A 23,564-nucleotide genomic window follows, 5' to 3' on the forward strand; every position below is an offset into this window, starting at 1 on the left:
GATGCGAGCAGGCCAGAAGCGAGAGCTTGCCCGGCTTAGCTGGGCCCGGACGGCCTCCGAAAGCCTGGGCAAAGGCCGGACACCACATGGGAGCTTTAAGGATCCGTAGACATCCAGTCCGGGAGCTGGGTTCCAATGCTACCTCTGATGCCTACTACTGCGCTGACCTTGATGGACTCGCTTAATCTGCCTTTACCCCAAATGAAGAACTTGGGCTAAAGGGTCGCTAATGTGCCTTCTACCTCTATGATCCCCGCATCAATTTTTAAAAATAATACATGATAATGACCTAGCTGTGTGGCCTTGGGCAAAAACTAAAAAATATAGATATATTAATAATAATATGATACATAATACCAAATTATTTTAATTAGCCATCTCTTTAAATAATATGGTCTGGGATCCGGTAATGCTAGCTAGCCTTCCTTCATTCCTATTTTTTCCTCCATTATATCTTTTAAATCCTTTCATTTTTCTAAATAAATTCTGTTTAGGGTCTTTAAAGCAACTTATGAATAGTTTGGTAAGTAACAATTAATTTAGGCATCATCCTCATTTTTATATTGGCACGGGCCAATCATTGTTGAATTTTTCCATTTAACTGTTCTGTGGTTGTATTTATATAAGCCATGAATGTGTTAGTTTATGTTTGTAGGTTAATTCTTGCATTTTATAGTTATTTATAGATAGATAGATATGTTAAAAAGCTAATAATTTTGAGGATTTATCTTGTCTTTTGCTGTTTTATTGTAATTATTAATCATCTTGATTAGTTGCTGATTCTCTGGTGTTTTCTTTCCAAAATATATTTATTGATATCTTTTCTTGCATCTCCCCTATATCCCTTCCTCTCCTCTCTCCACTTTAGGAAGTATCCCTTATGAAAAAGAATTTTTAAAAAAGTCAGAAGAGAAAAAAGTTCAGGAAAATCAATTAACATAAATTGGACAGTTATATGCAGGATACTTTATCCATAGACCCTTGTTTGTTTGTTTTTTCAAAAGAAGAGAAAGTAAGTCAGTCCATAAAGGCTTATTGAAGACCTCCTGTGTGCAGGACTTTGGTGATAATACAAAAGAAGGTAAAAGACAGTTTTTGCTCAGAAGTGGGCTCACAGTCCAGTGAGAGAGACAACATAAAAAAAAAATCCCAAACCTATGGTTCAAATCTTGGGGACCCCAAATAGTGTTAACACACCAGACTCTTCTGTTCTCCACTAGAGTCTGCCCAAATTCATGATTGTGGTTTCCATGATACTGTATGCATCTATTGCATTCTCTTGCCTTTAGTCTTTTCCAATATCAGGGTCTTTTCCAGTAAATCCCAATTTCTCATTATTAGTCCAAAATTTATTTTTTTTTCTTTATCTCTTCCCATAAAAATCTGTGCCTGTTTGTATATTGTCTGGTATTGTATGGAGATAGCTAGGTAGCTCAAAGGATAGAAGTGGGGTCTGGAATCAGTAAAACCCATGTTCAAATGCAGCTTACCAGCTGTGTGATCCTGGTTAAGTCACATAACCCTGTTTGTATCAGTTTCCTCATCTTCAAAATAGCTACTCCAGTATCTTTGTCAAAAAATTCAAAATATGTCTGGAAGATTTAGATGCAATTGAACACTAAATCAGGATCTGTGGAGAGCCTTCCTTTATATCATAATTATTAGTTACTCTTTAAATATTTGATAGAATCTACTTCTTAATACATAGGGATCAAGATTATTTTCTTTGATTTGGTTTATAGTTTATTTGATTTGTGCTTTTTGAATAAAGTTAGCCATCATTGCTGTTTATTATTTTGTCAAATTGTGTTATTCATAGTTATCTATTTCCTTTAAATATTTATTTTTGCTAACATTTTGTATAGCAATCTTGATAATTCTCATCATTTTCTCTATTGTGACTTTTTGATCTTCATAATCTGATTTCCCTTTCTCCTTTTAAAAAAATTAAATCAGCTAGTGGTTTGTTGATTTTATTATTCTATTTTAAAAAACTCCTTTGTTTTGCCCATTAGTTAATCAGTTTATCCTATAATTGAATTGTTTATTTTTTGAGTGTTTTAGGATTGTTGGATTTTATGTTTTTTAAAATTGCTAAGTTCTACTTTTTCTAGTTTGTTTTCAATTATTTTTTTTGTTTTTGTTTTTGCAAGGCAATGGGGTTAAATGGCTTGCCCAAGGTCACACAGCTAAGTAATTATCAAGTATCTGAGGTGGGATTTGAACTCAGGTACTCCTGACTCCAAGGCCGGTGGTCTATCCACTGCCCCACCTAGCCACCCCCAATTATGTTTTTAAAGATAGAATTTTTCCCCTGAGAACTGGTTTAGCTGCATCCTATCAGTCTTGATAAGTTGACTCATTTTTAAAAATATAGTTATTATTTCTTTGATTTGCCCTTTGGAATTTATTATTCTGGATGTCATTACATAGTTTCCTTATAAATCTGTATTTTAATTACCAATTGTTTCTTATTGCTTTGAGATTTGTAAGGAACATTTGTCTTTTTAAATTTCTTTCTTTCTGCCCTAGAACATGATGAATTGTTTTTTTTTTTTTTGCAAGGCAAATGGGGTTAAGTGGCTTGTCCAAGGCCACACAGCTAGGTAATTATTAAGTGTCTGAGACCGGATTTGAACCCAGGTATTCCTGACTCCAAGGCCAGTGCTTTATCCACTACACCACCTAGCTGCCCCTGAACATGATGAATTCTTAAAGGTACTGTATCCTGTTGAGATTATACTTACAGTATATTCACAGTTAAAAGTCTCTAATATTCTGACAGAATTTGCCATAGAAATATAATTTCATTCATATAATTTTAACAACATTCAGTTTAACTGTTTTCCTTTTTATTCTTTCAGTTAAATGTATTTGTTTGGGAAAGAGGACTATTAAAGTTTCCAATAATTATCATGTTGCTATTAATATTGTAGTTTCATAAGTTTTTTTATTATCTTAGGTTTATATCATTTCATTCATTTTTGAGAATGCTATTGTTTCATTGACTCTAATGCCTTTAAAGATAATGAAGTTTCCTAATTTGTCTCTCTTCACTTTGTAGATTTTATTGTTTCCCTTTCTAAAATCTTGATTGCTTATGGGAATTGCCCTAAACATAATAACTTTTATTCTAGCTTCTCATTTTTAATTTCTTTGTAACTTTTGCTTTAGATGTGTTTTTGATACAATAAATAGTTGGACTTTGTTTTCTTATTCATCCTGCCACACCCTTGCTTCTTAGTGGGGAATTTAGTGCATTCATAGATAGGGTTGGTAATAGCTTTTAAATTTGTTTTCTGTCTTCATTCTTTTATATCCAGCCCCCCCCCTCCCCTTAAATCACAGTGAAGTTGCTCTGACTTTGCTTTTATTAATTTGCCACAGTGTTTCTTTGTTCTTCCTTCCCATGACCATATTAACTCGACCTGGCCCAAAGTCCTTGAGTTTAGTTTTAGTTGGTTTCTTTTTTACCTGTCTCCTCCCCTATCCAGATAAGATTTAAAAACAAACAAAACAGTGTTCCCTGCTCCAAGTATTCCTACTCTTTCAGTTTTTAGGAATATTCAATTATGGCTTCCTTTTCTCAGAAGTATTAATTCATCCCCTTTACTACCTAGGAATATAATTTCTTATCCAAGAACTTTATTCCTACAGATTCTTTGTCTTCATATGAGATAGGGCTTCTGCAGGATGGATGAAAGCCTTGTTCTTTGTCCTCAAAAACTATTAATGCAATTTTGGATATCACCCCCATATTTCCTCATTTCTCTCTTTAAGGGTCTTCTGAGGGTTTTCAACACCAGATATAATCATTCACTGAGGCCTGGTAGAAGATGCTGTATCTTTTTCTATTCTATGCCCTTTTGTTCACCACCTGCCCAAGCCAACCACCTACATCTTTCTACTTCAGACCACGTCCTTTGGCCCACTTGACTTCTTCTTAGGAAGTATCTTCCCCTGTAGTGAGAGGTGTTCCCCAAAAGAAGACTTCACCTCAGAGAAGGTGACCTGAAGCACCCATTCTTTCCCAGTGAAACCAGTTGTAAAGGATCTGAGACACTTTTTCATGTGCTCTGTCTCACTCACACAGACACACACATGGATCTCCAGCCCCAAATCTGTGGAAGAGTAATTAAGTTTAAAGGTGGGCATGTCTAGCATGAAAAGCACAAATGTATTGACTGCTCGGGCTTTTTTTGTTAACTGCTCTTATTTAACTTTTTTTTCTGTTTCTTCTGTTTGATATGTTTGCATGTCAAATACCCTGTTCATCCCTGGTTTCTTTTGAAGAAATAACTCAAATTCCACCCTTTTGATAAAAGTCCATTTTTTAAAGGACTGATTAGACTTAGCTTTGTAGGACATGTTATTTTGGGTTGAAAATTTGATCTGTTTAATTCTTTTGAAAGTAATATTCCAATTATTTTTCATAAATAAGAAGTTACTGTGAGTGATATGACATGATTTTCTAAAGGACCCTTCTCCTGCCTAAAATATTTTTTTTTACATTTTTGAAGTTTCATTACTTTCATTCTTCATTAAGTTTGAGTTGTTATCTACCATGTACTGTTTAATCTCCGAATCTGTACTTTACCCTCTCCTTTCAATTCTTCTGGATGGTTTTCTTAATATTCCAGAAGAGACAGATGACCATAGAAAGCTAACCAGCATCAGGTAGGCAGCCTGGGGTCGTCAGCTTTTTCCACTGACTGGTCCTGGCTGTTTGACTCTGGGAGTCACCTAACCTTTCAATACCCTGGGCAACCTCCAGGACTGCAAACTGCCAGGGTCCTTTTCCATTGAAATGGAATTTGGACTCCCATCCACCCATCCAGGGAATCCTAGAAGCTTCAGTTTGTGACTAACTTTGAAGATCTCCCCAACTTTTGCTCTGATCTGGGGAGAACCTGGAAACTGCTCCTTTTACTTTCCAGGAAGGCTCTTAGATTTCCTCCAAGCATTCCTGCTAACACAACATAAAAGCAAAAATTAAAAAGGCTTCATGTTTGATCTCAGAGCCAAAAAACTCTTCCATTTCCACAGAAGCCTATTCAGAGCTTCTGACTACATCTGCCCCTGTAACTTGGGCCAAGAGCTGATATCCTTGCTGTGTTGGGGCAAAGGAACTTCCTTTTAGATATTGTTTCATGACTGTTTGACTCCTATCTGACACATTACCTCTCAATGTCTAAGGATCTGGAAAACAGATGAAAATTTTAAGCCTTCACAAAAAGGCATTTATCATTGCTCTGTGTTTCAGCACTTTAGACTGATTTTATGAATGCAATTCTGCTTCTCCAGGTATACAAGCTGTATCTTATCTATACTTTGGTATCCTTTGAGATTCTTCTGTCTGTGTCCTCTTATGGGAGAAGCTAAGGTCTGTTCACCAAGTTGGAAGGTTTTCTCTGTAGAAACCAATGAAGCACTTTGGTCATCAACTTCTTATCTCTCTCCCTCAATAAATAACCAGCCAGATGTCTTCCTAGACCTCTTATACATGCAAGTCTCTTCGTGATATACTAAAGATTGATTATATGCCCTCCTTGGACCTCTTCATTGTCCTTTGGGTCAATGAAATTTTGATATTTAAAAGATTTTGGGATTCCATGTTTCTTAGCTATACAGTATTATCAGAAGAATATGTACTGGAAAGATGGATTTGTATATTAGAGAGCAAATGGGGATAACTGAAAGCACTGTGGAATTTCCTGAGTTCATTTCAGTTATTGAAGTCTCTGTCCTTCTTTTCAGTTCCTGTCCAAGATACATGTTCTAATAAACTATTAGATTTATCTCATCATTGTCTTGAATTTAGGATCATAGATTTAGAGCTAGAAAAGGCCTTTGAGGTCATCTGGGTCTCATCATTCATTTTACAGATGAGGAAACTAAGACCCAGAGAAATGAAGTGAGTTGGCCAAGATTACAAATATAAGTAGTATACATAAAGGGAGACACACACACGCATGCACACATGTGTGTGTATATATGTATGATAAGAGATTATAGCTTATAGTATCTATAAACTATAATCTCTTCTCATACATTAGCACTATTATTACTAGTGGAAGAGCCTAGATTTGAACCCAGATCCTTTGACTCCAAAACCATTTTTTCCCCCTTCTGTGTTGTTCTGCCTTTCAGAGGGGTAAAGGGGAGAGTTGGAGACTATTTTGTGCTTTTGGGCTTTATGCAGTCTGCATAATATAATTTATAAACAGGAGCATCTGGTGAACCTCAGCCTCAATATAGTTATTTGTTTCCTGCACTGGCCAGTCTCCATGACATTGCTAGCAAGTATACACCTTCCCCCATTCTATATTTATTTGACATTGATCATTGGAAGATTATTGAATAGAGTTATCTTTGTGGTGCATCTTTCTAGGAATCTTTTTTTTTTAGGTTTTTGCAAGGCAAACGGGGTTAAGTGGCTTGCCCAAGGCCACACAGCTAGGCAATTATTAAGTGTCTGAGACCAGATTTGAACCCAGGTACTCCAGGGCCGGTGCTTTATCTACTGCGCCACCCAGCCACCCCTTCTAGGAATCTTTAGTAATCTTATAAACATAAGAAATCTGGTTGAAAGAATGTCTATAAAGTGTCATTTTGTTTTTACTGAGTTGTTTTTTTGGCAATCAATAACCAGTAAACATAATTGGATCTTATTTTGTCTGTACCTTTAAATCAGTCAAATTACTGGAGAAATGTGGTATGTTTTAGAAAATTCTTTTAAAAAACTTGTCTCCTTATAATTTTCATTAAACATGCCCTCAAACTATTCTCATAAATTTTAAAGATACGATCACATTTTCTTGATACAATTACTGTTTGTGATTTTCTCCAATTGTTTGAATTATCACTTAGATAACTTGACAATTGACCCCTTCATATCTTAATATTGTATGGTGGTGATTCATGGCATAACAGGAGTCTCAGAAGAAATGTTAGAGGTCAGATAATCCATTTGAGTCACTGCAAGGTTAAAGAAGAGGTATATGAGATGGGTGGAATAAGTTGTTATATATTAACATAAATTATGTAGAAGCAAAGGATGATATCACAAAAATGTATGATTGGAAAAATAGATTGGTTACATGGCAATAGCAAAATATTCTTTATATTATAGTCTGTGTTCTTTTAATGTTCACGATATATAAAAATAATCTGGATCATGTTCTCTCACAAAATATCCCCTGGATAACATCCAAATCCTCAAACTTTTTTTTTTTTTAGGTTTTTTTGCAAGGCAGTGGGGTTAAGTGTCTTGCCCAAGGCCACACAACTAGGTAATTATTAAATGTATGAGGCTGGATTTGAACTCAGGTACTTCTGACTCCAGGGCCAGTGTTCTATCCACTAAGCCACCTAGCTGCCCCTAAATCTTCAAACTTTTATGGATATCTCTGGAAGATTTGTAAGCAGACCTAGAGAAGACTTACAAGATGAGAAGGACTGAATAGATTTATGATCAGTTATATTGGAGTAAGCAATTGGTCCTGTCTTGTTGCCCATCCTGGCTTTTTTTCTTAAGAGTCTAGACCTGATGATTTCATTGTTCTAAATTATGAAAACGAAAATTCTAGAAATGTTGGCTGGTTCGTTCTATTTTCACCTATTGTTATCCTGATTTCATCTCTAAATGTTGTCAGGATTCATGTTACACCAAACCACACCTTGATATATTATGAGATATTAACTGTTCATAATCTTTCATATCACCATTCTCCATAGGGTCTACAGATTACTTACGTTACAAACTGATATGCCTCAATGACTGAATAACAAGGTGATCAAGTATTTGCTAGCTGATGTGATTTCTGGACTTTTTTTTGCCAACCTTATGGTGATAATCATATTACAATGGCTACGCTTTTATAGAAAATTATTAACTACGTTAATAATTGGGTGATTCCAAGAATAGATTGCATCCACTATCAGCTTGAAAGTAGTCCAGTGCCTCTGATTATCTTTTTGTCTTTGTGGAGAGCCTGAGTGTTCAACAGATAATTCACAGAAGACAGGGAACAGAAATGTTGAGCATTTCCACTAGTAATAAGGGGAGTTGGTTTGTAGCAACATCTTTCCCCATGATAGTGTTTGGTCTAGTTTTCTTTTCACTTTATGTACAATATACTGTGTGATCACAACATAAGGGTTTAAATCTCTGTACAACATAGGATGTATATAACCTGAGGGGTTAGAGGATTCACAGGGGAGCAACTCTGAAATAGTAGATTTTGTATTTTAATATTTGAGCAATATCTCATTTTCTTTCCTAAAGTGGAGAGTTTAAAATGAATTCTGATGTTGAGAAACAAATGCTGAAGAAAAGTAAGTCATAAGGGTTAAGGGAGAGGCACAGCCATTTGTACCATTGAGCACTCTGTGTTGGCCAGCAGGAATATGCCAGAGTGTTTGAAAACACCTGGACTGATGTGTACTGGCATTTTCTAATATAGCACTTGGCTAATTAAAACCCCTTGCTGGTTAATGAATATAGTGACATGCTGTTTCTATGTATGCTTAAGGAAGGCAGTGTTGAGCCAAAAAAGACCACATGGATATGGAGAATCTCACCAGTCATGAGATTGGTCAGTAGTCAATAATATTTTTTAGTCTTTACATCTCATTAATAAAAAAATTAATGCAAAATTATCCTTAATTTTATGTTTTCCCTTACTACTTCTTTAGTAACAATGGTCAGAGTCATGAAAGAGGAGATAGAGTGTACTTAAAATCAACATAGATTTTAGACAATCTATTAATTTTACTGCTGATACTGAAATTCTTTTCCAGTGATTAATACAATATTGAAGAAAAATAATTATTACCCTATGTATATTCTAATTATAAATGAAGCATAAACAAACAAACAAACAAATAAATAAATAAAAGAAGTCGCAGCTAAATGAAGGATGGCCCTTGGAGGAGATCACTAGAGGTGATGGTATAGTTGATTTGATTATGTCCAGAGGTCCCAGCAGCATAATGGAATATTTGGTCATTTCACCTTGCACTCTTCATGATAGATCTAAGTACTAAGAATACCATGGAGCACGGCTAGGTGGCATAGTGGATAAAGCACCGGCCTTGGAGTCAGGAGTACCTGGGTTCAAATCCAGTCTCAGACACTTAGTAATTATCTAGCTGTGTGGCCTTGGGCAAGCCACTAAAGCCCATTTGCCTTGCAAAAACCTAAAAAAAAATAAAAAAAAAAAAAGACTACCATGAAGATAACTAGTTGTTATAGCAACAGCTGATGTTGAAATGAGAAAGTATACAAAGTACTGAAGAACTTAAGATCCTGCAAATCACCCTATACCTTCATACCTGGTGATTTCAATGTGAAGGTAAGCATAGGGAAAGGAAAGTAAAAAAAGATGTTCTAAAATACTGTTTAGGATTAAGTAACAAGAATATAAAGGCCTTCTAACTATTTGTAAGTTTTCTACCTAGTGTTAATCATTTTTTTAGGAAGGAACTTGAACGTGCTAGATGTGATGAGTACTAAACAACTGACAGTTGCTTAACAGACAGGAAATAACTGGTTAAACACGTGGGAATCATTTTGGAATTAGCTGGTTTTATTGAGTCAGACTATCATCTCATTAGAGCAAAGGTCGGAAACCAGCACTAAACTCAATCAAAGACTAGCAAGATAAAGATAAGAAAAAACCTTACCTTCTTTCCCTTTCCTTTCCATTCTGTCCCCTCTCCTCTTTCCCCTACCTTTTCTACAAAGGTTTAATAAGCATGATAGGAGATAATTTGTATAAGATTCATATAGCATCATAGGTAAGACAAACATTTATAGTATCATTTAATATATAAAGGATAACTCATATTGACTTGCATGAAAAAGAATCAGGGGGAGGGTATGTGATTTAATTATAAGAATCTCCTTTTAATGCAGATCAACAACTGTTCTGCAGTTTGAGGTCTTAGAACATTATTTTAGGCACTGTAAGATTAGGGAGCTCATCCAAGGGTCTCACAATAATACAGAAGACTCAAACCTACATCTTCCTAATTCCAAGACCAGCTCCCAATGTACTATGTATGCTGTTTCCTCTTTCAGATAAATACATGTGTGTGTATGTATAATACATATATACATATCCATATATATGTGTGTGTATGTGTGTATATATATATATATATGTATTACGTATATTGTACATGTATGAGAGAGAAACATAGTAGACTGGAAATTTTACCAAATACAAAGCATCAGAGAAGGCTTCATGGAAGACACGTATTAAGATTTAAATTAGTGAAACCCAAATACTGATTTGTATATAAGAATACCTATGGAACATATAACAGTTTTAAAATGATCACATTTTGTCCATATTTTATTGTATTTTATCAAAAATTTCCCAATTATATTTTAATACGGTTTAAGTGCCTGTTCTCCACCTTTAAAGGATGGATTAAAAATTCATTGAAGGAGAGAGGCCGTTAAAGTCCAGGCCAGGAGATCTCAAAATATAACTCAGAAAGCAGAAACTAGAAAAGTGTGAGTATAACATGGAGAATAATAAAAGATGACCAAAAAGATAGGAACTAGATTTAGAGGTTCTCAAAGGTCAGAGGAGTGGCATGAAAGAACTCCTGGATTTGGAATCAGAGGACCTGGGTTCAGATTGTGACTTAAATTTCCTATGAGGTAGTTATTTCATATTCAGGTCTTCTCCATCTAACTTCTCCATCTAAAGGTAAACACCAGGTTGAATTAACTATCTTATATGGATTCTTTAATTTTAAATTTCATGATCCTATGCATAAGAAAAATTATTCCAGTATCTATACTGTAATGTTTTAGCAGTGAGACAATATAATTATGATGGTCATCTGTTATGAGCTGCATATTGTAATGTGTGCATGGACTGACAAAGGAAATTGATTTTCCAGTTTCATTAAAATCACATTTTCTTGGGACAGCTAGGTGGTGCTGTAGATAGAGCACCGGCCCTGGAGTCAGAAGGACCTGAGTTCAAATTTGACTTCAGATTATGATTGCCTGTGTGACCTTGGGCAAGCCTTTAAGAAAAAAAATCACATTTTTTTGAAGTTGGAAGTGTCCCAGAACATTTAAGGTATATAGGTTCTTTGGCTGACCCATATAAATCATATTTAGAAAAGGAAATGGTGGCTCCCCAGAAACCAGCCCAGACAAGCTTCTTCTAGAATGGACCATGACAGAGACTAACTCTTTGTCAGAGTCATGTTTTAAACATAGCTTTATACAAAGGATTTGGCAGTTTCTAGAAAATCATTTTCTGGGCATGCTGGAAAGGGGACTTGCAGGTGCAAGCTGAACCACATGATTTCGGGGACCCCTTCCATTGCTACTGTCAATTTCTGCCTGTTTGTCAAAACCCTGTTTATCTGAGGTCCAGCCTGAATGCCACTTTCTCTTACTGTGGGGAGACTTTCTCTCCCCCCCGAGTGGCAAATGATCTTTTCTCTGCCACAGTCCTTTGTATCTCTCTCACAGCACTTATCACATGCTAATTGGTATTTTATTCAGGTGTGTGATTTTTATTTTTGTTTCTTTCATTGGCACAAGGGAATTTCAACCTTGCTTATAGTCTTTGAAAGTTGCCTAGGGTGGGGATGGGGGTGGGGGTGGGAGGTTAGGAAGTTAAGAGACTTGCCAAGGTCAAGATGTGTCAGAGGCAGGGCTGAACCCAAAGCTGTTCTTTCCAACTGCAATGCCATGGTGCCTCTCTTTGTGATTTCTGCCCTTAGATTATATTTTAGAAGGCAAGGTACTGTATTGTTCATCTTTGCATCTCCAAGTGCCTTCCATATACTAGCTCCTAAGAAAATGTCTAATTGAATTGATCAGAGGCAGACTACTGGACTGGATCCCCATTAGTTTGACCCAGTATGGTTATGGTCTTATTTTTCTTACTAATCAGGATGTGCATTCATCTTACATGTTAATTAAGCAACCTGTCTGTGGACACAGCTCTGTAGGATGTGTTGAGGTGAGAGGAGGGAAGTAGGAAAAGAGGAAACAGCATCTTTGATCTTGCAGATCTCTATATAATAATGGAAATGGATGTGCAGATGAAAAACATCTAAGACTTGCAAAGGAATAAAAGTAAAAATGTCATCAAGGTAACATGGATAAGACCAGAAAGAATCCAGAGCAGCAGACTAATTAGAACTAGGAAAGAACTGGTTTGCAATGTGATGGGTAAGAATAGAATGGAGCAGAAAAGCCTGTTGGGTGGGGGGGCTGGAGTCCAAAGGAACACTTGGCCTTTAAGGACCCATCTTTCTACTTCTAGAGCTTCTGCACTATCCTTGGGGCAAAGCACATTTCAGCAGTATAAAAATCCTTCAGGATACTTACTGTATCTTTATTATCCACCACAAAGAAAAAAGTTAACAAAGATTAATGGAAAGAAAAGCACAGCTTTTGATATGAATCATTAATGAAATAGAATGAAGGGAAGAGCAACAGAAAGCTGATACTGCCCAGTTTGCTCTGTAGCCAACAAAGGCCTCGCTGGCAAGGATCTCATTGAACCATCATGAGGTTGAACACATTTCTGGAGAGGGGGAAAAAGGAACTCAGGGAAAGCTTTACAAAGGAATTTGGTATTAAGCAGAGTTTGGGATTTAAATCTTGCTCACAAGACTAGTTGGATAAATGTGGACAAATCTTTGGGCCTCCCTAATTCTCATTTTTCTCAGTTGTAAAAGGAAGATAATAAGACCTATAATACTTTCCTCATAGGACTTTTATAAGGATCCAATGAGATATTGCTAAATGTAGACCTTAAAAGACTACAGCATGTCAACTATCATAATTGCAGTTTTTGATTATAAAATTTATTGAGATCTAGCCTTGAAGGTCATAAATGAGTTTCTGGTGCATCATAAGGCCTTTATCCACCATCCCTGCAGTTCCAGTTAAAAGTAAATGAAGTTGGGAGCAGCTAGGTGGCACAGTGGATAGAGCACCGGCCCTAAAGTCAGGAGGACCCGAGTTCAAATGTGATCTGAGACACTTAATAATTGCCTAGCTGTGTGACCTTAAGCAAGTCACTTAACCTTATTGCCTTGAACAAATAAAATTCTTAAAAATATACATTTTAAAAAAGTAAATGAAGCTGACAAAAGCCTAAGCTGCAAGAGAAAACCCCTTAGACGTGCTTTAACTCCAAAGCTTCTGATGACATATCAATTTTGAAATAATATTCTTTCTGAGAACTTACTTCATACACTACAGAATCGGAAATGAGGAAAAACTTCAGGCCCATCTGAGACTTCCTCTTCAGGCTTGCTGACTGAGCATTCTTAGGTCCCCTACTCCTAAGCACAGGGCAAAGAAGGCTGGAATCGATTTTGGTCTTTTCACCCATATATTCTGTGAGATCCTGAGTTTATCTTCACATTTTTTTTTTTGCCTGTTCCTTAGACTTACTCCGCTAAAGAGTTTTGATGCTAAAAATATTTAGAAAGCCCAGTAAAGGAAAGCACCCAGGATAACCACATGCTCAGGGTAGTGTACCTCCCCTCCCAGCATCCTCATGAGACTCCACTGGGCTCTCCTCCACGAATTGTTTGAGCAATAAATCCTTGTGCTACGCACTGGGACCCATTCCCACTCCCCTTAGCTTTTAAGATCATTCTGCCTAGAATTTGTTGCTCCTAAGTCATGCTCTTCCTTCAAAAGCCTGGTTTTAGTCTCACTTCCTCTATGAAATCTTTCAGCATTTGGTATATGCTGTCTTGTATCATTAATTCAAAAAACTCAATTTTATAATTATATAGTAAAACATCTGAGTATTGAGGTAGGTAGCACAGTAGATAGAGTGATGGGTCTGGAATCAGGAAGACCCATCTGCTGAGTTCAAATTCAGCTTCAGACATTTACTAGCTGTGTGACCCTGGACAAGTCCCTGTTTGCCTCAGTTTCCTCCTCTGTAAAATGAACTGGAGAAGGTAATGGCAAAGCATTCCAATATCTTTGCCAAAAAAACCCCAAATGGAGTCACAAAGAATCTGACTGGACTGAAATGACTCAACATTAATAACTACTGTATGTAGAATCATGACTGCTGTTAAGGATTCAATGCAAAACCTAATAGAGGCATATAACAAATACATAAATATTTCAAGAATTTGTAATTGATCTTGGAAATCACAGTCCCTCAAGTATCTTTGCTAGACAAAATTCAAAGAGTTGCTTTGGCAGAAGAAATTCATCCCCTAGTGGCTAGGATGTAAGGATGAGGCTCTAGTCCTTGGAAAAGTTACAGTTTATCACCAGGTTCATATGTGAAAACTTGCCAGGTTGAATCTGCTAGAGATTGAGTTCCACTGACATAGCTCTTAAGGGAATTCAGGGTCAACTTGGCAAGATAGAATATCAAATGCCATTGGAATTGTCTTTAGTGTATGTATTTTTTTCCACCAGACTGCTGAAGAAAGATGATTAGCCTTGTTCTGCTAGGCCCCTGGGGGACCTAACTAGTACCAATGAGTGGGAGTGGCACTGAAAAGACAAGGCGAGCTTCCGCAAAGAGGACCAACCTCCCTGGGGAGTTGGTGGGTTTCCCCTCACTAAAAGGCTTCCCATAAAGGTCATATGATTACTCCTTGAAGGTACTGAAGGGGAGCAGGGGCAGGGCTTGTGAGTCATTTGGCCTGGATGGTCCCTGAGATTCCTTCCAACTTAGACACTACAATTATACTTACTTCTCAAAGGTACTAAGGCAAATTTGGATTTGTCAGAAAACATCCTTGCAGGAAGGAAAGGCTGAATTTGCTTTAGTTGTTAATGATGACCTTTTGTTCCTACCTCCCCTGGGAAGAAGTCTGGAAGGGAATCATCTTTACTAAAGAACTTTCTCTCCACCCATTCACTGTATAGTTATCCACAGTCAACACAAATACACCAACTTTTTTTTATAGCAAAAGGTATATTAGATATATTACAGATAGTTAAATTTCAAGTTACTTAATTAGCACTAACCATTTTCTTTTCCAGGTATTTGGCTGTTCCCCTAGTTCCCAACCTAGTGACTGAGTTACTAGAGGTTAGTGACCACTATTTATCCTACTTTTCCCATGCAGACTTAGACCAAAGGAGCTGAAAAAAAAAATAGTTAACCTGAGTTGAAGCCATGTTCAATTCTGTCCAGGCTTTTAACTTCCTGAATCTTTTGGACTCTACTCTCAGAAATTTCCCCAACAATGTACTCTAAACTTAATCAAACTAGCCCTTTCTTTCTCCTCTTATGAACTGAATTCACTAGTCTTACCCATAAAATCTTCTCACAATTCTTCTAGCAAACGTTATCACCTAAGGTTCCAAATCTCCCATTTCTTTCTTTTTAAAATCATGACTGTAGGGCTGGCTAGGTGGCACAGAGGATAAAGCACCAGCCCTGGAGTCAGGAGTACCAGTTCAAATTTGACCTCAGACACTTAATAATTACCTAGCTGTGTGGCCTTGGGCAAGTCACTTAAACCCATTTGCCTTGCAAAAAAAACCAAAACCAAAACCAAATAAAATCATGACTGGAACAAGAAAAACAACCCAATACTGAAAGAACTCAATATATTTATAATACATGGATTTTTAAAAATGTACATATTAAATTTAACAAGACAGTAACAAATTTGACCTGTTTCCAACCTATTTAGAACGACTACATTTTACACTCCTTAACACCTACCCCTCCATATTACGGAGTCAGCTTTCCATTTTCTGTTTAGAAATTATAACAAAGCAGAGGCTATAAACCTTTCAGAACAGGCCTGTTGATGCTGCTTAATGACTAATTCATAGTTTCCAGGGCCAGGAATTGGCAACATTCTACTTAGTCGGAGGCAAGGGGAATTAGATGTAATTGCCTTGTGGGTATATACATGTTTAGCCAGGAAGGATGAGAACCAGAAAATGTTAATGTCCTCTGTACCAGTGAAAGAGCTGGTAAAACTCGGGGGAGGCAGTTTTGTAAAACTTTTCAAGATAAATAATGCCAATAAACATAGTTTCATTTTTTGTCCTTATTGTACAGAGCCAATGCCTCCCTCACATATAGTAGGTATTCAGTAAATTTTGTAGAATGAATAAAAATTTGGAAGAAACAGAAGTAGGAATCGTTGGGGAAATGGGCAATAAAGAGAGATGCACTGAAATGGGGAAAGTTCTTGCCCCTCTTCTTTATAGACTCTATTCCTAATATATTCTATTTCCTGTCCCCTGGGAAGCTGTCTTCCCTTCCCAACTCAGCAGCTTCCTGCATAAAGCAGGCAATTTTCATTTTCAACCGAAGCAAATGTGTTCAAGCTGGAAATGCGTGGTGTTCGTTTCTGTGACTTTTTCCATCCAGCACCAGTAATTTACTTTTACCTACTGTGTTTTACAGTTACAAAGTGCTCTACACACATCTTCTTTAAAAACATTTTTAAAAAATTCTGATCTCGGACAGCTGGGTGGTGCAATGAATAGAGCATCGGTCCTGGCGTCAGGAGGACCAGAGTTCAGGTGTGACCTCAGATACTTAATTATTACATAGCTGGCTGACCTTGGGAAAGTCACTTAACTCCATTGCCTTGCAAAAACAAAACAAAAAATTCTGAGCTTAACATAATATAAATAAAATAAGTACTTTATTATATATAATAAAATAGGGCTGCATATGGAAATGTGAATCTCTATTACATATACATTATCTCATTTAATTCTAAAAGCCACATAAATTAAAGTATCAGTTTTATAGTTGAAGAAAAAGTCATAAGGTCACATAAGAATTAAATGACAGAGGTAAGACTCCAATGTTCTTTCCATTACTTGCAACTTTCCAACATATTAATTAAATTACAGTGTAAGTGTCAGTCATATCAAATGTTAGCTTGAGCATTCTTGTAATAGATAATTAACACATCTAGAACTCAATTATACTTGAGCAGCCAGATTAGACATAACCCCTGTGAGGGTTATAAAGTTCCTTTTGTAAATTTGGAGAGTAAACTAAACTTTGCAATAAATATTTTCCAGGACAATGGGGAAAACTTTTTTCTAGTCCTGTTATTTATTAGTTGTGTGATAGGACATTTAAACACTTTGGGGGGTGGCTAGGTGACATAATGGTTAGAGCACCGGCCCTGGAGTCAGGATTACCTGAGTTCAAATCCAGCCTCAGACACTTAATAATTACCTAGCTGTGTGGCCTTGGGCAAGCCACTTAACCCTATTTGCCTTGCAAAAACCTAATAATAATAATAATAATGAGATAAAATAAAATAAACACTTTGGACCTCAGTTTCCTCATTTTAGAACTGAAATGGTTCAATTTAGGGTTCAATCTTTAAGGCCCTTCCCAGTTCTAAGTTCTGTGGTGTTTTTTTTTAATCTTCTGAAGGAATGCATTACCAGCGTGGGAGTGTAGTGAGAAAATATATTGAGAAAAAAGATTGGGACATGTTCTGAAAACAAAGAATAGTCTGGTCTGACAGGACAGTATAGTTTACAGGAAAAGGAAATACTTAAAAGGCTAGAGCCTTGAATGCTAGGTTAATTCATTAGTTATTATGTTAGTTTTCTGACATCTACCAATATGATAAGCAAGCTATCCATGTTTTTCATTTCAAAAATAAAAATGTTGTAAAGAACAGGGCCAAGGGCACAGTGTGTGATGCCTGTAATGAGAGAACTCCCTCCTAGTTTATGACAACTTTAATAGTCAAAACATATTTGATCCAGTCAACAGACTCTCAGTTCATCCAACAGAGCTTTCATTTATACCCCACTTTTTCATTTAGTCTACAAGAATTACAAGAATGTCATATGAGACTGTTGGATGCTTTTTTTTTTTTTTGTATATAGATGTCCTGTCTATAATAATCTTTGTCAAAGAAGTTACTTTGAGCCCTAGGTTTTCTTTAGTAAAATGGGGGTAATATTCTTCACACAATGAGGAGCAATAAGATTAGCAATAGGAAAATACTTTGTAAATTATAAAGTTCTATAGAAATCCTCATGAAGAATCCATAGACTCACCCTGTATAGTTGTACTCTGATGCCTGGTTCTGACATGTAGGTAATCCTGAGTTCTTACAGACTATGTCAGAAGGTGATGCAGTGGATAGAATACCAGATCTGAAGTCAAGAAGATTGAGTTTAAATCTAAATTCAGACATTTACCATCTGTGTGACTCTGGGCAAGTCACTTCACCCTGCTTTTCTCAAGTGTCCTCATCTATAAAATGAACCGGAGTAGGAAATGGCAAACCATTTTAGTACTTTTGCCAAGAAAATCCCAAATGAGGTCACAAATAGTTGGACATGATAGAAACAACTGAATAACAATAATAACAAGGTTCTACCATGCTAAAAAGACTGGCAATTTGTTTAGACAAGAGATTGTGTTTTCTTCCCAAGGACCAGCTTAGCTAATCATAGAGAAGCTCATTAGCAAGAAGCTAACAACTTGATGATAAATTATTTGACCATGGCAATATATGAAACAAAGGAAATACAAAGCAGCCTTTGTTCTTGTGTAGTACCCATTTACTTAAAATATTGAAGATTCTTAGAGTCATCTAGTCTATTTCCCTTATTGTACAGATGGGAAAACATATGCCCTGGAAGAGGCAGAGTAGTAGAAGCGAGGACAGTGGGTACCAGGGATTACAGATTTTTATAAAAAGTATCCATAATATAAATGTAACTTGACCAATAAAGAAGCCGACATAGTACTAGAGGAGCTGAATGGTATCAGTCTTGATATACTTGCAATAAATGCAACTAGAAGACAGGAAGAAGTTGCAGCTAAATGGGAGGAAGAGTTTGGAGAATTGTTTTTGTCATGAATTCTGGAACCACAGGAAACATTTTGTCATTGCATGTTTGCAGTGTTCATGGTATCTGCAAAAAGATCACTGTGAAAAAGAATTCATTTAAGCAACCTATTATAGGAAGTGAGTTGGCCTCAGAGTCAGGGAGCTGAGTTCATGCCTGACCTCTGCCATACTGTGACTGAAATCACTGAAGTGACTATGCATCCATAGAGGGAACATCTTCATTCAGGAATCCCCCAAACCACTGAAATCACAGGTCCAGTGAGTGACCTGTCATTCATCAGGCATTTAGGTTCTGGGCCAGCATTGTGCAAGGCAGGTGATACAAAGATAAAAAAACAATCCAAGACCTTAAGGAACTTACATTTTGTTGCAATGTTTGTACCAACACCTGTGATGAAAAGGTAGAGAGATTCTTTAAAGAACCACTAAAATCCTCCAAATGAAACTAGCATATACATTGATAGTAAGGGACTTTAATATAAAGAGGCAATAGGTGAAAAATGGCAAAAAATGTTAGAAAATATAGATGAGGAGTAAGGAATGAGACAGACCAAAGATTGCTTCATACCTATATATATAATGAATACTTCAAAGAAAATGATCAGGAAAATAATGGAACTAACATTGGTTAGAGCTAACAAAAAATTGGTTGTATTTTTAACAAAGAAATTACTTGTTATTGATGTGAGTTTATCATGAATCAGCTGAATTAGTCAGACCACCAACTTGTTAGAGCAAGGAGCAAGATTAATGCAAAGCTAAAAGAATGAAAATGAGAAAAGGATGTGATATTTAATGAAAATAACTCTAAACTGATCTATTTCAACAAGTAATTTCTATTTTAAAAAATGAGCTCTGAAAGGACATCACACATTAAAATAATTTAACCAATATAAATAAATTAACCTAACACAGGAAGACCAAATGAAGCTAAAATCCATCTGTCAGTACAAAGTTGACTCACTTGTTAAGTGAAAGGATATGGCAGCAAAAGACAGCACAGATTTTGAAAGTAAATTAATTTATAAATTCATATAAAAGAGTGGTGGAAAATTTAGAGCAATATTGCCTTACAAAAATGGAATTGGTGGAGGATAATTCCAATGTAAAGACTGCTTGAAGATTTCTGACTAAGCAAAAGCCAACTTGAAAGCAATTTAAGAATGAAGGTGGAAGGGGAATAAAGAGAAGGAAGTGGAAATAACATGGAAAAAACAAAAATAGGAAAAAGCAGTCAGATTAGACCAGGTGTGTACAAATTGTGTGAGCCCTCAAAGATCAATTCTAGAGAAGACAGAGAATTCTAAAGGTATTTAAAGGAGAAAAATATTCCAAAGGCATGGAAAAAAACTTGACATTACTACCAAAAATAGACCCAGAATATTAGTAACTATAGACCCACATGCCTACTTCCTTATCTATAGGAAACTTTTATTAAAATAATCTAGATAAGAACGTGAGGCTGACAGCTTTGTGTAACCCTGCCTCACTTACATCCAATTCATGCACAAATCAAGGACAAATCATAAAAAAAAACAAGACTTTCATAAATGGCCTTCCAAAAATGACGGAAAGAGATAGAGAATATGAGATCCTACTGTACTGGTTTGTTGACAATGAAAAAAAAATCTGATTCTTTAGAACAAAACATGGCCTTGAACCTTTTCTACCAACAAGATGATTTCCTTGTATTAGGCTAAAATTATATGATATTTCCCAGAAATATCTGCCAGAGATAACCTTGTTCAGTGACCCTCTGGTTGTTCAATGGCTCATAGCTCACCTGCTTTATTTCTCCAATGCCCAATTCATTGTTTTTTGAGGTTGATATGATGTAGATAGGGAGCCAGAGTCAGGATGACCTGATTTGAATTTTGCTTTCTGTATGACCCTCAAACTCTCAGAATGTTTTCTCAACTGTAAAATGAGAATCATAATAGCATCTACCTTGAAAGTTTATTTGTGGTGATCAGATTAGATAGTCTAAGTAAAGGTTCTTTGTAAACTTAGAGATGATAATACTTCAGATTCTCCTTTTTGGGGATGACATTTTACATTTATATTTTTTGTTCCAGTCTTTAGAACAAAAGAGCATCCATGATGGTATCTATAACCATCTATAACCATTCAAAAGACTTGGAAAAAGACAGGAAAAACTTCATGAGTGGAGAATACCTCTTATCCAATTAATGATACAAAGCTGAATGGGCATCCAAGAGAGCTTATTCACTAGTATATTTTCTTAAACAGCCTCTGTAAATAATAACTTATATTTACCTAGTGATTTAAAGTTTGCAAAGCATTTTAGGATAGATTATTTTTTTCCAAGACAACTAAAACTACTGGTGAACTAAAACTAACTAAACTAGAACTATTGGTGAGTGAATGTCCTTTTTAAAGATAATTATTTTATTTCATTATTATTTTATTGCTTTCAGACATAGAGTACTAGTCTCCAGAGAATTGGCTGAAATCAAGTGTCTTGGGCAATGAAAAGGTACATAATGGGTACTGGGTAGGCTACAACACATTATGGGGAATTATGTCTGAGAAGCAAAGTAAAAGATGTTTAAAAAAAAGATACTCAAAAAGAAAATGGGTTGGTCAGGTGTCAAGCCTCTGGACATGCTGTGTCCTGTACACTTGTGATATCAAGACAGAGTATGATTCAGCATTCACGAGCAGAGATATCTACTTTTGTTCCACATGTTGCTGTTCCCTAGACAGGAGGATAAACATAACCCCTGACCTGGTTTACCAGAAGACATGGAGTTGTTCATACTTCTTTTCAGTGTTTAGACTTCTTCAAGAAAACACTGTGGTAGCTCTAGGGAGCAGGTTCTATAGTGCAGCTTGCACAGACTTAGGAGTTCTCATCCTCTTTCTGATGAAGTTGCTTTCAAGACCATGAATTGCCATCTCTCAGGTACACTATTTGGATCTAAACAGAAGGGCTGAAGACTAACCAGGGTCTTAATATTCCAATTAAAGCTTATTTGGGTGAGCTCCTTCAATAGATTTCTGGGGAGCACTTACTATTTCTGTCAGGGAAAGGGATAAATATTGCCCTATTCGATACCAAAGAAAGGAGTTATATGCCATACATTTGGAGAAAGAGATATTCCAGAGGGCAGTTATTCCTTTTAAGGTATACTAAGTAGATGGTTCTTCTTGGCTCAATAACCAGTCCCCCCACTGATACACCCCTAAATCCCCACTCCAAGGTGTAGGGGACAACAACAGGTAACATTGAATCAGAAACCTCAGGTTGTACATGTATCACCAGAAGGGTCCAGTTCTAAACTCTTGGAGTTGTTCTAAGTAGCATATCCTAGCCATAGCCTATAGGGGTGGGGGAGAAACCCCCTAATTTTACCCATAACACAAGGAAGGCCATCAGCATACTGGGAAACTCAAGAAAAAGAATCACATAGGTTATTCAGGTAAGGATAGGTTGTAATCTGCATTGTTGGAGGGAAGACCTCCAAACTAAACTGATGTATAATTAAGTATGCCTCACTTCTGTCTTAGCCTTATCTTGCCTTTCATCTGGGGTTAGGCTCAGTCTATTTGATAATATGCTTTAACTGTTTTTCCTCTGCTACAAATGCAAGAAATACAGAGATGGGAGAAGTGTACACATTTGTTTTTCTCAAGCAGTCCAACCCAGGGTAGGACTCAAAATGAAGAAATCAAGCACATTTCCAAAGAAGAAGACAGTGGTGATTGGGGACCATCTTGATCTTGCTTGGATTTAAGAGTGAAAGCTCACCTAGAAAAAGTAATAAAATTCATCTGAAGCTTGAGAAATGAAGAAAAAGTGGAAAAGAAGGGGACCTAGCAGCACCAGATCTCAAAGTATACTATAAAGCAGTAATCAAAATTATTTGGTACTAGTTAAAAAATCAATCAGTGAGAGACATTAGTTACATGACACATAGAAACAAATGAATGCCAGTAGTGTTGAATTTGATGTAGCCAACAATTCCAGCTACTGGGGATAAGACCTTACTTATTTGAAAAAACCTGCCAGGAAAACTGTAAAGGAGTCTGCCAGAAATTAGTTATATATCAATATTTCGGTATACCAACATAAACTCCAGTTGTGAATATATTATTGAGACATGAAAGTTTATATGATTAGCAAATTAGAAGAGCAAGGAAGAAATTACCTTCCGAATCTGTGGATATTAGAAGAGTTTCATGACCATGTCCAAGGGAGAGAGAAAGTCAAAGAAGATGAACAATTTCTGTATTAGGATGCTTTTGCAGCAAGGAAACCAATGCTGGGGCAGCTATGTAGTGCAGTGCATAGAGCACCGGCCCTGGAGTCAGGAGTACCTGAGTTCAAATGTGGCCTCAGATACTTAATAATTACCTAGCTGTGTGGCCTTAGGCAAGCTACTTAACCCCATTGCCTTGCAAAAAGAAAACCAATGCAGATAAAATTAGAAGAGAAACAAGTAACCAGTAAAAAATCCTCACAATAAGTTTCCCTGATAATTAGTTCATATTCAGGATATATAAGGAATTGATTAAAATTCAAGAATCATTCACCAATTGATAAGTGTTCAAAGGTTATAGAAAGACAGTTTTCAAAGGAATCTATTATTAGCCATATTTTTAAAATATTCCAAATCAATACTTATAGAAATACAAATTAAAGCAACTCTGAAATGCTACCTTACATTCATCGTATTGTCAGATGACAAAATAGGAAA

General features: G+C 36.3%; 1 protein-coding gene across 2 annotated transcripts in view; it reads right to left on the bottom strand.

Annotated features, from left to right (window-relative positions):
- The window catches only part of ENSA (endosulfine alpha), a 47,782-nt gene continuing 24,218 nt past the window's right edge, over nt 1–23,564 (bottom strand). For both annotated transcript variants that reach the window (XR_012468729.1, XM_074188739.1), the window contains one exon: nt 1–23,564. This exon is cut by the window's right edge. The gene's annotated coding sequence lies outside the window, so the exon portion shown is untranslated.

The sequence above is a fragment of the Macrotis lagotis genome, chromosome 5 (genome assembly GCF_037893015.1).
Source record: "Macrotis lagotis isolate mMagLag1 chromosome 5, bilby.v1.9.chrom.fasta, whole genome shotgun sequence".
Lineage (NCBI taxonomy): Eukaryota > Metazoa > Chordata > Mammalia > Peramelemorphia > Peramelidae > Macrotis > Macrotis lagotis.